This window comes from Lissotriton vulgaris, chromosome 4_1, assembly GCF_964263255.1.
Source record: "Lissotriton vulgaris chromosome 4_1, aLisVul1.2, whole genome shotgun sequence".
Lineage (NCBI taxonomy): Eukaryota > Metazoa > Chordata > Amphibia > Caudata > Salamandridae > Lissotriton > Lissotriton vulgaris.
The window spans coordinates 518783532-518800932 of record NC_141691.1 but is presented as its reverse complement, the minus strand read 5'-3'; positions in this window follow the sequence as shown (position 1 = coordinate 518800932).

The window sequence follows — 17401 nt, the reverse complement described above, 5'->3', positions numbered from 1 at the left end:
CGTGAATCTACCACCAGATTGCCAGCCTTATGTTGCCATCTTTACCATCCCTGAAGGCTGACCAGCAAGAATCCTACCAAGCGCTTAAAAATAAAACCATGCACTGGTTAAGGACAAAAAGACCTCTCCCTAGGGAACTAGATGGCCTGATCCTAGGCGTCAGAAGGGTAGGGTGGGTAGGCTACGGCATACGCATAAGCATTTTGAGGGAGACTGTGTGGTGGTAAATTTTAAGGATATTAGGGTTGCCCAAACAATTTGCAATCAGAATTTGGGGATTGGTGGTGCAGGTATTGGTGTAGTAGATTTGACTTACTTCTACCCAAGATCGATAGGAAACCAATACGGCACCCATTTGGGTGGGGAATGGAGGCACAATTTTACCTCTCCCGAGAATCACTACATCCCTTTGCCATATCGGCCAGTTGCATGATCAGGGCCATATGGGAGGACGCCAGGATATTGAAACGATATTTGCCCTGGGTGGCTCCCTTGCTCCCGAGTCCGGGATTTGTGTTAGAGTCTCATGTTGTAGGCCCAAGTAATGCTAATCCACCATTTTTACCAGTTGCATGCAGCCCCCTAGATCAGGATCCTAACCTGGTTGTCGGGACTCAACAAGGAGATAGTGCACCATGGACATCCCCTGAGAGGGAGGGGGTATCCAGCCCTGAACCCCGCAGGGAGCCTGCAGTGGCGGATTCAGACCTAAGGATTCTCAGCTGGAATGTTGCGGGTATCTCGAGGAAGCTGGCTCTACCCGATTGGAACACCCTTGTGGAAGGCTACTCTATTTGCATCTTCCAAGAAACTTGGAGTAGTGAGCCTTGTCACAAGGTAGGCTATTCATCCTTTTTTGTACCAGCAGTGTCCCCCCTTTCGGGGAAGGGCCGCCCCTCAGGAGGCCTCCTCATATGGGTTGCTATCTCGCTTGGCTGTCAAGTTGCTCAGCATGCGACAAATTCACCCGATCTACTCAGTATATCAATTAAGGGACCGCGGAGAGTGCTGATCTTGGACATTATTAATATTTACGCTAGGGGCACGAAGGGAGGTTCGCAATCACCCACAGTATCAGGGTTGGAATCTCTGCTTAGGCAGTGTCCCAATAGATCTCATGTCCTGGTCGCGGGGGACCTAAACTGCATGTTTGAGCCCCTTGGGTTGGAGGACACTTTGGGAACCGCCAATGAAGACATTAGGAGAGGGATACCAGTCCTAACTATACCTCCCATCAGGAGATGGTCTCAAGTGGTGGTCCAAATTAATTCCTTAATCATGGAATTTGGCCTAAGGGCTGTTAACGGAAGGACGACGTCAGATCCTTCTGGAGCCCATACTTATAACAGGACTAACCATACGTCAAGGATAGACTACATTCTCCTTGACGTAAAGCTTTGGAGCTTCATGCGGGATATGGAGGTCCTTCCATCAGTTGAGAGTGATCACAACCTCCTCTCTCTTGTCCTCCTTCCCCTGTGGATCGGGAACCAGGGGGTGCATACGCCTCGTATAGCATCTATCCCCCATGAAGTACATCCCTCCAACTGCGGCAGACGTTTGAAATGGAGCAAGCTTATTATAGACGAAGAGAAAGTGCTAGCTATTGGGGCACTTTTAGATACAGCCCAGTCTAAATTGGACTCGCTGATTCCATTGTCTGGGGAAGTCATTGTGCTTTTTTGTGATACAACCAAGGCCTTGAGTGACCTTTTCATTCCCCCAAGCAAGGCCTCCCGAGCTGGCAAGAGTAAGAAGCTGTCCAAACCGCCGGGTTGGTTTACTAAAAAATGCAGGGGGAAGAAAAACGCCCTGATAGGTGCTGTCAAAAGTAAATCCCGGGCTGCAATCAGGCTGGCTAGGAAAGAGTACACCCAGACAACTATCGCAGCAAGAGAGAATGGGAGGATGGGTCCTGGGCGGATCTCATGGAAGCAAGTACGGGCAGGGATGCCAGAGGTTTTTGGAACCTTATAAGATCTAGGGATAGGCCAGACAGCACCCTGATGACGTGTAACATCCCAGCCCAGAACTGGTTCAACCATTTCTTGTCCCTCTATACCCCTATTGAGGTGGCTTCCCATACCACCTTTTCCCTAACTAACTGTATAGGGGATACCGAGGGTGCTCCCTTCACTGCTAGAGAGGTGGAAGGTGTAATTGAATCATTGGTGCCCCTAAAAGCAGCTGGGCCTGATGGGATACCGGGTGACCTGCTACGCGCAAACCCCAAGGAGTGGGGGAAGCTGGTTCCGTCATTGCTCAACGCTATCAATAGCGGTGCGCCTGTACCTGAATCCTGGACGGGGGCGGAGGTTGTCCCGATATTCAAAAAGGGTTGTCGGGACAACCCCGCCAACTACAGGCCCATAAGTCTCATCGACTCATCACAAAAAGTGGCAAGGAAGGTGATTTTGGGGAGGGTGCTCCAGTGGGTGGACGACAATACCATCTTGTTGGACTTCCAAGCTGGATTTCGCTCTGGAACCGGGACCATTGAACAGGCCTTTAGACTGGCTCTCTTGTATTGGAAGGTGGTAGTGCTGGGCAAAGGCAGTCTGTATTTGGCCTTTATAGACCTTAAGATTGCCTTTGACCTGGTACCAAGGGAGGAGTTGTGGAAGGTTTTGTTAGAACTGGGGCTGCCTCCGTATATCCTATCCCTCCTTGTGAGACTACACGCCGGCAATTTTGCGCAGGTGCGACGGGGCACGAATGGTGAAAAAACTGACAGGATCCCTGTGGGAAGGGGCATCCGCCAGGGATATGTGCTAGCTCCCACTCTGTTCTCTCTCTACGTGAACGGAGTGGTTGAGCATCTGTTAAGAAATCCCTTGGATGCTCCGTCCCTGGCGGGTAAACGGATCCCAACACTGCTCTTTGCAGATGATACCCTTCTTATCTCAAAGACCCCCATGGGTCTCCAGAGTCTCCTGAATAGCTTTCAGGAGTTCTGCTCATTAAGGGGATTGGTAATCAATTCTGATAAAACCAAGTATTTGATTATGAATCCGCCTAAAAAACCTGGGCGTCCCCCGGCTTTGAATTCTGTCCCATTGGAGAGGGTATCCGAGTTCGATTATCTGGGCATCCGCCTTAACGACTCATTGAGCAGGAACCCACACATCCAAAAAATGCTCCTTAGTCATAAAAGGGTGTGTGGTGTATTACTTAAGGAGCAACGCTCCTCCAAGGGTAAACTTATCGCCCCAGTTGTGGAGGTATACAACGCCAGAGGGGTTAGTGCTGCCTTGTACGGGGTGGAGTTGTGGGGCACTTGCAACCTGGATGCATTAGCAAAATCGGAGAGCAAATTTTTGAAAGATCTGATGGCTCTCCCGCTGAGTACACCTACAGTACCCGTGCTATTGGACCTAGGTTGCAGATCGATTAAGGACCAAGCCCAACTCCACCCCTTGCTTCTTTGGGCTCGGTTGTGGCGGGTGCCCGAATTAGCCTCCGATGCAGAGGCGCTACCAGAGGTCATGGCCATGGAAGGCTGGTCCAGGATTAAATGGTTGAGGGATGTAAAATGGCTATTAGTGGAGTTAGGGCTTGGTGATGCGTGGGCATCGAGAACTGCCCCACCTAAAGCCATGATAAAGAAACTGTATTGGAATTGGGTCTCTTCTAAACTATCTTCGGATCCAGGTCATTGTAATTCTACTGTAGCCTTTGTGAGGATTAAAGATGTGGTGGCTTATGAACCTTATCTAGATATGATCTCCATCCCTTTTGACCGGGCCCTGTATTTTAAGTTCAGAGTGGGGACCCTACCAGTAGGTGAACTAATTGCCCAATGGAAATCCTCTGACCAGTTCTCCCCCTTTTGTGCGCGTTGTTCCACATTCTTTTCGAATGTCCGGATTACTGTGCACCAAGGAAGCGCTGGCTCAAACCCTTATGTAGACTTTTAGGCACCCGCCAGCACATAGTGGCGCTACGCATTCTAATGTCTGACACATCCGCTTTGGTTGTTTGCGGTGTGTCAAAATTTTTAAAGTGGTCATGGTTGATTCGTGTAAGAAGGCTGTCCCTGTCAATTTAATTCTTGTTTTAACTGTTTTAACATTTTATTCCCTTTTTTCCCTTTCTGTGTAATTAGGAAGTGATTGCTGTAAATGTTGTGTTTTATAATAGTTGAACAAGCTTTTATGATATTTTTATATTGAAATAAAGCCTATCAATCAATCAATGTTATGCCTGTTCGCTGTTAAACCAAAAACCTTAATACAACATTATTTTGGCATTTTGAAGTACCCTGAAGTGGTCAGGAGAATTCATACCCCCCCCCCCCCCTCCCTAAATAAAAGAGACTGACTCCAACCGTGGAGCAGTGGGTTTAGCATAGAAAGATGAGCTGATCCAGTTAAAGCAGATTCAAGGAGAACATGAAACAGGTTCTGATGCCAAGGAAAGTCGTGCTTAGTCCATAGAGCAACAAGAATCAGTACCTTATAATTGTTTTTGCAGACCTCCAAAAGTAAAGAACGCAAGCCTATTGTGCCTCAAAACAAAGATTCTTCGGAACGTCCTGAAAAATCACAATCCTTTGAAAATAAGTGAGTATATTATGTATGTAATTTAAGGAAATAAGTGAGCCTGAAAAAACCCTGTGTTGGTAACCACGGCACTCGAAAGGAAATTAGGAAAACCCCATACTACTGGATCCAAACTCAAAGCCACCAGTAGAGAAACGCCCAAAGGCCACTACTCAGCTTTTGCATATAATTAAGATTGAATGGGAGAGAACGCTCTTCAACCTTGACAGTAAAAAGGACTTCTAAAAGGTATTGGCTGCGAAGAGTCAATCATCCGATAATAGTCAGAAAACATTGAAAGTGGCGATCTTGAAAGATGAATAACACAGAAGCCGTCAATCTCAATAAGATGCATATGACAAAATTGAACACTCAAAGGAAAGCAAAAGATGTCAACATGGATTTGAAAAGACAAGTCTAACAAAGAACGGCAATCTAAGCTCAGGAAACATGAGGATGCCTTGAACTCCAAAGTAGAGAAACTCAAGCCAGGTGCAAGAAGTAGAGAGGATAAGAAAGCACTTGACGCTGAAATCAAAAATGTGGAGAAAAAAAATCTCATTTGGAGATGCCTTAACAAATGAGATCAATCCAAAGGCAATAGCTATAAAAAGACTTAAGGTGTACTCTGAACATCTAAAAAAGCTAACTCTGTCTTTATGAAGCAAACTGAGAAAAAAAACGCAGGTCATACAGTCCAGGAGTTAGAAGATACGTTTCCTCAAACGCCTGAAGGGGAGGAGGAGCAAATATATCAGGTATGAAATTGCAGGAAGGAGAGAAAGATATCTGGAATGACAGTGCAACAGATTCTCCCATGGAAAATCATCCCCACCAGATCACACTATGTAGCGTGGTGTAGTTAAAACAGAAGCTGATGCGTTTGGTGTTTTAATGGAGGTGGGACAAGACGCATGTTTTTTGCTGGAGACTCTGTGTCAAATGCCAACAAGCATTTACAATGCAATGGTATCGTCCTTGTTAAAGTTAGAGCTATTGGCATTGCTCATGACATTATTTTTGTTTTTAAAACAGGAGAGCAAGCACAAGCAACGAGGGGGCAGGGGGGCACAGAGGCACAAAAACCGTATCACAAGCAGGGCAGGGCACAGAGGCACAAAAACCGGATCACAAGCAGGGCACAGAGGCACAAAAACCGGATCACAAGCAGGGCACAGAGGCAAACAAGCAACGAGGGGGCAGGGGCAGGAGAGCAAGCACAGGCAACGAGGGGGCAGCAAGCACAAGCAACAAGAGGGCAGGGGGGCACAGAGGCACAAAAACCAGATCACAAGCAGGGCACAGAGGCACAAAAACCGGATCACAAGCAGGGCACAGAGGCACAACAAGCAACAAGGGGGCAGGGGCAGGAGAGCAAGCACAAGCAACGAGGGGGCAGGGGGGCACCGAGGCACAAAAACCGGATCACAAGCAGGGCACAGAGGCACAAAAACCGGATCACAAGCAGGGCACAGAGGCACGAACAGGGCACAGAGGCACAAAAACCGGATCACAAGCAGGGCACAGAGGCACAACAAGCAACGAGGGGGCAGGGGCAGGAGAGCAAGCACAAGCAACGAGGGGGCAGCAAGCACAAGCAACGAGGGGGCACAGAGGCACAAAAACCGGATCACAAGCAGGGCACAGAGGCACAACAAGCAACGAGGGGGCAGGAGAGCAAGCACAAGCAACGAGGGGTCAGGAGAGCAAACGGAAGCAACGAGGGGGCAGGAGAGCAAGCACAACGAACGAGGGGGCAGGGGCAGGAGAGCAAGCAAAACCAACGGGGGCAGGAGAGCAAGCACAACCAACGAGGGGGGGCAGGAGAGCAAGCACAACCAACGAGGGGGCAGGGGCAGGGGAGCAAGCACAGCGAGGGGGGGGCGGAAAGCAAGCACAACAGAGGGGTCAGAGGCAATAACACTGGCACAATCAGGAAAGAGAGGCAAGAAAAGCGAGCACTCACCGGAGGACTCAGCAGCTTCCCGACTTCTTCCGGCGGCGGTCGGGCAGAAATGGCGTCAGAAAAGCGCCGCCATTTTCGCATTCAGAGGTGTGGTTTTTGCTGTTGAGTGACGGATGACGTCACGGAGTTAAAAACTGCAAAAAACACGTCCGAATCCGAAAAAGACGGGGCTTGAACGGAGTGACGCCCCTCTCCTCCAATGGCTGGCCTCCGTTTAGGAAGCCAGCCAATGGAGAAGAGGGGCGGGTTGAAGCCCCCATACTTGGAAACATATAATCTCGTCTGCGCGACACTGCTGCACAGTGTATGCTGGGCTGAGACCTAAAAAGGAATCATTTCTTACAAATGATGCCATCGGCCTTGTTGCTAGGTAGAGAGATACTCGAAAAACCTGCTGCGTCTAGGGCCACCACCCCAGGTTCGGAAAAAAGTATAAGCTAACACCACAGGACCCACTGCACATTAGATCAAACAAAGAGACCAATTCTGATTAAAGAGCCAAGTCAACCAATACACAGGGCCCACCAACAGATAGAGACATTAAAAACCTTTAGGGAAGTAAGTCTTCGTCAGCAGCAGCCACAGTGGCTCATAGCCAATTCGAACACTTAACCGATAAGTATGCGCACCAACAGATGTACTTCAACACCTTCCAGAGAAATAGCCAAAGGAGACAGGATCCATAGTTGAGGAAGCAGAATTGCAATTATCTGCCCTGGATATGGCTAACACTGATAGTAGACAATTAACAACAGAAACGGTTCTTAGAAGGCACTCCAGGTTAAGAATCTCAGGCTTTAAGAATGAGGTTTAGGCAAATGTACTTTATAAGCCATTTACAGAGAAGATTTATGTGGCCCACTGACAGGGCTTGGAGCAAATGAAGGTTAATGATACAGCAAAGGTAATGGACTACCTTACAAATGAGGATTTCTTTTTGTAGTGGGTCACGTGCTGGCAAGGACAAGACAAGGTAGAATGCCCAACAATACAATGCCACAAGCACAAATCATATTCACTGATCCAGACGTGGGTCCCTTGCTCACTACGCCACTGGAGTCAAGCTATCCTGGCTGAAGACGGCTGATAGCCAGAAACCGGTCCTAGGATGATTGATTCCGGTCCAGGGAAGACATGGCTTGGCAGTTCGGGCTGGACTGTTCCCATGAGGCACAGGGTCAAGACTGATTTACATATGCCATGTATGAACTGAGGTGGCTTGGTGAGCAAAATAACGATGGATTAAACCCAGATCTGTGACTGGGGGTGAATGTTTTGCCATTGTGCAACATTCCGTCCATCATCTTTGTGTTTTGCTTTTCACCCTATGTGGGAAGGGTATGCTCAGACGTGGGTCCCTTGCTCACTACGCCACTGGTGTCAAGCTATCCTGGCTGAAGACGGCTGATATCTAGAAACTGGTCCTAGGATGCTTGATTTCGGTCCAGGGAAGACATGGCTTGGCAGTTCAGGCTGGACTGTTCCCATGAGGCACAGGATCAAGACTGATTTGCATATTGCCATGTCTGAACTGGGGTGGCTTGGTGAGCAAAATAGCGATGGATGAAACCCAGATCTGTGACTGGGGGTGAATGTTTTGCCATTGTGCAACATTCCGTCCATCATCTTGTGTGTTTTAATTAGTATGTTAGCCCTTTCAGAACTAGGCACTAAGACCAATATCAACTGCCCACCAGAAGTCTGTCCGACTTTAAAGAATGAACTGACCTCCCTGCTGATAACAATAAGCCCTTCAACTGAGGGCTACCCCAGCAGCCACATTTCTTGCAATATTAGTGAAGCATACTCCTCTAGAATGCATTTATAACTGGCTGAGTTCTTAAAACCAGTAAAGAGAAAGAACTTCCCCTTGGTTGAATAAGGTAACACCAAAACATTTCCTCTAAAACAGATCATACACGCTCAATATACAACTCTTAATGTGTCAACATGTTATCAGCATAATATCCAAGACATACTCCAAATAGAGATGTAATACTTACAAATATGTGTTTATTCTTAAAATTAAAGAAAGGAAAATAACTCTGTAGATCAGAGTGTTAAAAAACAATCAATACATTATTAAAATGTATGCATAACATAAAATGCGCATCCTGATACATTGAATGCTAAACATAAAATACGGTGCAAAAACGATAACAAAAATACAACAAAACAATAGGAAACTCTTATTGCACAGTTCTATACAGACTGTTGCGCACAATGATCCAACCCTGTAAACTTACAAATTTAGAACCCTGGTTGGATAACTATTCCTTTCCCAGACGTTTGTACAGTTAGATTCAAGATAACAGGCGTCGACGCGTTTCGGTGGTGTGAAGACGAATTTAAAAACCACCTTCTTGAGGACTCTAGATTAGGGATTTACTCCTCCTCTGAACAATGTTATATTCTTACTGGTGTGGTGAATATCGCTTTTTGAAACAGAGCATCTCAATAGTCTCTATTTTTTCACAATGCCATCACAGTTGATAGGAATCCAGATCCAATCGGATTGTTCTCCTGATGTGAAAGAAGAGTATGTGTTCATACAAGTATAATTTCCCAATCACAATGTTTCTTAACTGTGGCGTGGCCTTTTAATTAAAACCGTTGTGGATTTACTTTAGAAAAAAATCAAGACAGATTGGATATAGAGGAAATAAGAAAACATACTACTGAACAAAATGACATCCCTCCCTGGGAGATACGTTTGCTAGCCTATTGGCCCATGAGGCATAGCATGGCGCTATTAAAATTGATTGAAGTTAAGTAAAAGGCCACGCCGCAGTGGAAAAAACATTGGGATTGGGAAATTATACTTGTACAAACACATACTCGTCTTTCACATCAGGAGAACAAGGATAATACCCCCAAACGAATACACACTGGAGAGCAACCATTTAAGTGTAAAGAATGTAACAAGTGTTTCAGAAAAAGCTCACTCTCGTCGTGCACCAAGGAATTCAAACAGGAGAGAAGCCCTACAGATGTTCTGAAAGTGGTAAACGCTTTTCACATCCAGCCAGTCTCAGCTCACTCAAGTGGAAAAAACATACTGCAAATACCCCCAAAAGAGTATACATTGGAAAGTGACCATTTACGTGTAAAGAATGTAGTATATGTTTTAGCAGAAGATCAAGCCTTATGCTGCATGGTAGAACTCACACGGGAGAGAAGCCTTATGAATGCTCTGAATGTGGAAACCACTTTGCTCCCCCTTCCAGTCTTCGCTCACACTGGAAGAAGACACGTAATGACAGTTATGGGTCAGTGAAATATGGCATAAAGAAATTTACAAGAAGGAGCTTAAAGACAAAACCCAACTTGGAGAGTATAACCCTCAAAAAGGGGGGAAAGAATGTACTAATTCTGGGAAAATATTCTCTTATCGTTCTCATCTCGTAATACTCATAAGGAGTCACACTGGGGAGAAACCATACCCATGTAGTGAATATCGAAAAGGTTTCACCAAGCAAAATGGTCTTGTCACACAACAAAGAATCCACACAGGAGAGCAACCATATCAATATAAAGAATGTACGAAATGTTTTAGCAGTACCTCAATCCTCATCTTGCACCTGGGAATCACACACGGGAGAGAAGCCTTACAAATGTTCTGGGTGTGACCAATGCCCTCCTCACCTTTCCAGTATCAGCTCACATGAGAAAGAGTTGTACTGGGATTGATAGTTCCATGAAAACCACATAAAAGAGACCATAAAAGAAACCACAAAAAATACCTGAAAAACAAATCTAAATGCGGAGTTAATAACCCGCCAAAGAGGAAGAGAAGTGTATTACTGATGGTAAAATATTCTCTCATCCGTCTCTTCTGATCATACACATGAGGAGTCACGCTGAAGAGAAACCTTACCTATGTGATGAATGTGGGCAGTGTTTCAACCAGAAGTCAATTCTCATTAAGCACAAAAAATACACACGGGAGAGCTACCATTTACATGCAGAGAGTGCAGTAAAGGTTTTAGTCAAAGCTATTCCCTGGTGGTGCACCTTGGTACTCGGGTTTTCTGAATACAATAAACTCTTCGCACACTCTGTAAGTCTTCACAAACACAAAAAAAAGACTCATCCAACAAATGACAGGTCCATGAAAGCAAAGAGAAAAATAACAAGCATTGGCATAGCCAATAAGTCTCGCTTTTGGGACCTTATACGTATTTAGTTATGCAGCCAATATCCTTGTTGCACCAACATTAACTGTTGCATGGTTAAACACTTATAAGGTCCCAAAGGCGAGACCTATTGGCCACACCAATGCTTGTTCTGTGGGTGACTGAGTCACTCAGACGTATTCTTTTTGTGTCAACAAAAGAGCGATGCTATTCCAAACAAAAGGCCAGGTTTCTTACAAAGTGCTCTTAAACTTGTAAAAAGGAAAGGATGTAAGCTATTGGTTATGCTTCTCGGGGGCCAAAATTGTTCCCAATCACGGACTTCCAATGAGAATCTTGGTTTGTGTACTGTGACTGGGGTGCTCAGTTGAGGCTGCATTCTTTCAGTGTAATCACGTCGCCCGAGGACGACAAGAATCGAGGCTCCTTGACAGACTAGAAGTGTGTGCACATTAGACTGTTACTGAAAGGGCAGGGCCATACCTGGGGCTGTTCTGCTTGTTGCCGTGGAAAAGACAGGTCGTGGGAGACTTTGGAGCGTGGCAGTAATTTGGGGAAGCGCAGGGGCCCTGCACTGGAGTTTTTCTGTCCCTCGTGTCCCCCCAACCCCCCTCCCCAAATCTGGAGGATAACTCCCCCACACTTCCTACGCCCATGGGAACACAAATCGGTCACTGGAAACTATAATTAATAGTGATACTGGTAATGTTTAGCATTAAGAAGTGATACTTTAAACACAATGCAATCTATGGAAGTCTAACATCCTGGCTTCTATATTTGATGTTTTGGACTGTTTCTTGTCTTTCTTTAACTGTCGATTAAAACGTGATTGAAATTGGCAGTATGAAAGCTGGGCAATTGCCACACATTTAGAATGCCAAGAGAGCTGGAACAGAACAATGCAAGGTAAGTACACCCTAAAGGTGTCTGACGCTATTCTATCCTTTCAGTTTTTCGTCGACAGAGGCATGTGGAAGAAGTCTCTATACTTCTCTAATAGTATCCTGTTATTGGCATAAATGGCTACACTGCAGTAATGTGTGTGATCTTTTCCCTCCAACCACAAAATGCCGATCAGTTATGCTGCCGATTGTGTTGCAGGTCAAAAAGGAGAGTATATTCAACTTGATGGCAGCATGCAAATACTGCGTGCAGGAGGGGGCGGCGTGGTGCTTTGCATGGTACCTGACAGACAAGTGTGGGATGTCTGCGACAAAACTGAGTGGGAAGCATGTACATCCTCCATCTAGAATCTCTGTTTCTTAAAACTAGACAGAAGCAGTGAGCAACCAAACGATTGTGTCTATGTTGTATAGAAAAGGACTGGTTTAAATTTCACTTCTGACTCAAAGCGGAAATCAGAGTCCCTCGGCTGCTAATCACACACATACTTTTAAGGGAAATGAACGTGACACAGCAATCCGAAGAGAGTCTAAACATCGTCGGTGAGTGTTTGGTATTGTTAGCAGTTATAATTACAATGGAGTTGGGTGGGGTGTAAATATTCTTTCATTCTTTGAGAACTTTTCTGCACCGTACGCTTGCATTCTAAGGTGTGTTAGACTGAGCAAGAAGTACGCACGAATAACACCCTGTGAGGCATATATATCTGATTAAACAAAGAGGACTAGCTTAAGTTGACCAAAGTGTTACAGTACTCAAATTAGTTCTGTCACGGGCACCCTGTTGGTGTATTCATGAAGCCCTCACCCACCAACCTAGTTGGTGGCATGCTTCATCATCGGGCCCACCCAGTGACACCTAGTATGTCCCGGGTGTGCTACGACGCCTGATTACAGCGGAGCTGGTATATTGCTGAGAGTGCAGTGAGGTGGGGTGATCTGTGATTAAAACGGCTTTGCAGATATCAGAGCGCTTTACAGAAATAGGTGTAGGGGCAACAGGAGAGTGGTGAAATCCACTATTGGGTACAATATGGTAGTATAGTAGGATAGGGTAGCAGCAAGTACATATATAAAACCAGTAAACGAGCATGTAGATAATAGTATAGAAACAGTGCAGAGTCTTGGATCCCGCAACAATAGAGAACAGGTGAACTTAGGCCCCACGGATGGCATTTACCTCTTTCTTAAAGCTCGCAGGGACAAAGGGTAGGGGCAGCAAGATGGTAATTGGAACCAACTATTAGGAGCAATATAGTAGTCGGTAGTAAGTGAAATAGCATAATAGGATATCAGTCATGTACAAAAATAATACCAATAGTCAATCAGGTAACCAGTCCTGCGGCAACGGTGCAGACGTCTCTGTTCCAGCAGCAGAAGAGTTCAAGTGAACTTGGCCATAAGGATGGCTTTTACCTCTTTCTTAAAAAGTGCCGTGGAGGAGATAAGCCTGGTTTTAGGAGGGAGTGCATTCCAGATCCTGGGAGCCATTCCTGAGAAGGAACGTTTGCATGTTTTTTCCTTCCGGAATCTACGAGGTTTCAGGAGTAGATTTTTTGTGCTTCTATTGGATCTCGAGCCTCCAGATATAGTCAGCTTTTGGGTGAGGTAGCTGGGTGACTTGTGGTGAACGGCAGAGTGTGTCATAACGGCTATTTTCAGCTGTATTCTGTCCTCAAAGGGCAGCCAGTTCAGGGATTTTAAATCCGGGGATATATGGGAATGTTTCCTTGAGCCAGTGATGAGTCTCGCGGCAGCGTTCAAGGAGGCTCTTAGGGGTGCGGTTGTTGTAATGGGGAGTCCGCTAAGGGCCACAAATCCGTAGTCTATGCGGGGGATAACTAGGGCCTGTACAGCAGTTTGGAAGTCCTTAGCTGGGAGGAAGGGTTTAAGTTTCCTCAAAGTGTTGATTTGGAAGTTGGCTCCTTTAGTAGCTTTGCTAACGTGCTGCAGCATGTTGAGCTTGGCGTCACGTGTAATGCCTAAGGATTTCGCAGGTTCCACAATGGTGGGTTGGACATTGAACGCCGTTAGGTGCTTGAGCCAGGTCTGGGTGATGGCAATCTTCGAGGGAGGTGAGATCAGAAGGAACTCAGTTTTCAGAGCATTTAGTTTGAGGTGATTATTGGCCAACCACGATTGGGTGTTTCTGAGTGTGAAGTTCAGAAGCTTGATGTCTTCCGGGGATTGTAGCTTGAGGTAAAGTTGAGTGTCATCGGCGTACATATGGAAGTGTACATTAGATGCTTGAAGCAAGGTGGTGAGTGGTTCCATGACGAGGTTGAACAATGTGGGGGATAGGGAGGAGCCTTGTGGGACGTCTAAGGTTACAGGCACCGATGAAGACAGCACGTTGTTGATCTTGAACATCTGAGACCGGTTATGTAGGAAGGAAGTGAACCATTTGAGGACAGTCCCGGCTAGACCCATTCTCGTATTTAGCAGCTCCAGTAGGTTCTCATGTTTGACAGTATCAAAAGCTGAGGAGAGGTCAAGAAGGATGAGGAGGCAGGAATCGTTGCGATCCAGGATTTGGAGGGCGTCATCAATTATGTGCGTCATAGCCGTTTCCGTGCTGTGTTTCGCTCGGAAGCCTGATTGATGAGGGTTGAGGAGGTCAAACTGATCGATGTGTTTTGTCAGTTGGATTTGTACACATTTTTCCAGTAGCTTTGCCAAGGTGGGGATATTGGTGATAGGGCGATAGTTGTTCAGGTCAGCCGGGTCAGCTGTAGGTTTCTTGAGAATAGGTGTGACTTGCCCCTCCTTGAGGGAGTCAGGGATGAGACCTTGTTGAAGGGAGCTGTTAATGATTTTGGTCCAGAGTGGGAGGAGCAGGGGGGTGAAGTCTTTCACCGCATTAGCAGGTAGGGGGTCTGTGAAATGATTAGCGGGCTTCAAGGTGCCGAGCAATTTGTGAATTGCGTCTTCAGTGTAGGTGTCGAATGACGTCCATGCAGCGTTGTTTTTAGGGTGAGTGGTGGCCATGCTGATGGGGCTGGAATATCGACTTACATCATTGAGGAGATCACTTCTTATGTTGTCGGTCTTTAGCTTAAAGAATGCAGAAAAGTCTTCACAGTGTGGAATATCGCTTGTTGCGCTGTTTGATTGTAACGGTTGCATCTTAGTATGAGTTTTGACTAGTTCGAACAGTTTTCTTGGTCGGTTCTTTGCTTGGTCCAGCTGGAGGCTGAAGAAGTTAGATTTCGAACGCTTGATTTTCCTAAAGTAGGCATTTCTCTTGTTCTTCAGCGTTTTTAGGTGCAGTGCTGAGGGATCGGATCTCCAGGTGCGCTCTGCCATTCGCATAGCCCGTCTATCTTCATTGAGTCTGCTATCGTACCAAGGGTTCGACTTCTTGGTGGAGGCTCTCTTCATTTGCAGGGGGGCAGCCTAGTTGATTATTGAGTTCATAGAGTCGAGGTAGTGGTCAGTCAGTGATTGGACATCAAGGGCGCCCGTCGGGGGAAGGAGGAGACTGCAAGTGTGAGAAGGAAGGGAGATAGGGTTGAGATTCTTCATGTCCCTTTTCCAGATCTTGGATTTGGTGGGTTGAGCCGTGTTAGGTTTAACTTTTTCGTTGATGAAGAAAGTGATAATGTGGTGGTCTGACCAGTCACAGGGTTGGATCGACCCCAAATGGGTAGAGCCTTCTTTGGCGATAATGAGGTCGAGGATCGAGCCTTTGTCGTGTGTCAGGCTGTTGCATATTTGGGTGAGGTCAAGCGCATTGAGGAAAGTTTTGAGACCATTCACCACTGCGTCTTTCTGATTGTTCCAATGTAGATTGAAGTCACCCAGGTAAATTTGAGTGATCAGCCGACCGGCATTGGATGAGATCGTGTCCATGAGTTGTTGGGTGAAGGTGAGGTTGTCCCCGGGTGGGTGGTAGAAGACATGTAAAGAGCAGACAGGTTTGCCCTTGCTGGTGATATCGCGGCAGAAGAGTTCACAGGAAGTGAGGGAGGGGGAGGGGATTTTGGTAACAGAGAGATAGCTCCTAAAAATGCATGCGATTCCACCGCCCAACTTGCCGGTCCTATCGAGCCTAATGATGTGGTAGTTGGGGGGGACTAGTATGTCCATTACAGGTGTAGAAGCCCACGTTTCCATCAGGATGGCTAGGTCGAGGTCCATTGCTATGATGAGACCCGCGATGTCGGAGGAGTGTCTCGGGGCCGATCTACAGTTGAGTAGGATGCATTTGAGTCTTGGGAAAGAGGGGTGATCGAGTGTTCTAGAGAGAGGGGAACTTTTCTGAGATTATTGGGGACGGAACTTCTGTTGCTTAGCGTGGGGGGCCTAAGGGGATTTGTGAGGATTGTGGGAATGGGGAGGTGTGTAGCGGTTGTGTGTTTTAAAGGGCCAGGGCCAAATGAGCGAAGGAGGGTGTATAAGTCATGGTTCGAAAGGGAGTTGCGGGCGCGACGGGGGCGGTGGGCGTTATTGCGAGCGGGGATAGAGGGCCAGCGCGGGGAGTATAGCTTATTGTGTGTTTGATGTGTTGTTTCGGAGTTGTTAGCAGTATTAACACCTTGCGCGCTAGCGGTTTTCCCGCTGTGCGCTGGGTTTTTGAAAAACCCGTGTTACATGGCGAGCTCAGCTCGTCATGAGTGTACGAGAGGCGTAACTCATGACGAGCTGAGCTCGTCATGAGCATAGAAGGGGTTAAGGTACCCACAAGTAGACCCTCCTAGTCATATTTATATGTTACAGGTTTTGTAGCCCGCAATAGGGCATGTATGCAACTTCTAGTCTATCACTAGAATTTAGGTTCTTCTAGTGACATAAAGACGTAGCTGGGAGCTTCCAGTGTTTCAGGAAGACAATAGAGCAGGGCCTCATGTTCAGTGGTGCCAAAGTTTCTTGAGAGATGAAGGAAATCAAATTGTTTGGTGAATCTCAATACCTTTGAGTCAGAAGATACTCTCAGATGTTTATAGCTGTGGATTCAGTGTCCTGTCTAGATTCCTAGGTTAGATAAAACATATATGTCATTGGAGGTTCTAGCATGTTTGCTACATTGCACAACCAAAGACTGGCCTGTAGACGGTTTCTCAGTGCTGAATTCCAACACCTCATACTTGAAGGTATGCATTCAGCAGTTTTGTGAAGAGAGGGCAAAACTGGCGCACCAAATTTAATTAGTTTGATGCTACCAAAGTGCTTCAGTGACTAGATGATATTGACCATTTGCTTCTTAGATGAAAGTGAAATACTTTCAGGTAATTTTCCTTTGGTTGGTTCTCGTACCAGAATTGTGTTGGTGATAAATAAGCATCAGTACCAGACCTGCATGGGGGCAAATTGGGCATGTGAATGCCGATTGCCCCACTATCTGAACTGAATTAATCATTAGCACCAGAGCTGCTGCTTTGGATGTTCTGTTTTTGATACTGAGACTTTCTTGGTTGTAATTGTATTAGTGCATGGAACCAGCATGTCTGCCAGGTGGTCGCTAAGTTTTTTATGTCACTTTTCCAAGACTTACATGGTTGGAGTTTATTGTGAATTTTTGGACATTTGGTGATTTGTCTTCTAGTTAACATGAGGTACTATTTCCAAAGTTTACAAAGCACCTTCTACTAATTTAACAGAGTGTTTTTTGTGATTTGTCTATATATTGAAGATAGATATTTCTTGGTAGAATATAGTGCGGTACATGTTTTAAATTTTCATAAGTACAGCTGATAATACCCTAAGTTTAGACGTGACGAAGACTCTGTCACATAGTTTGAATACTTGGTCACTGCAAGGCAGAAGGAGTTATGCAATTGTTTCATCAAATGGTCCTGCAATTTGATGTCCTATTTGAATGTGAATTTAGCTTTAACTAAGGTAACCTGAAGTATG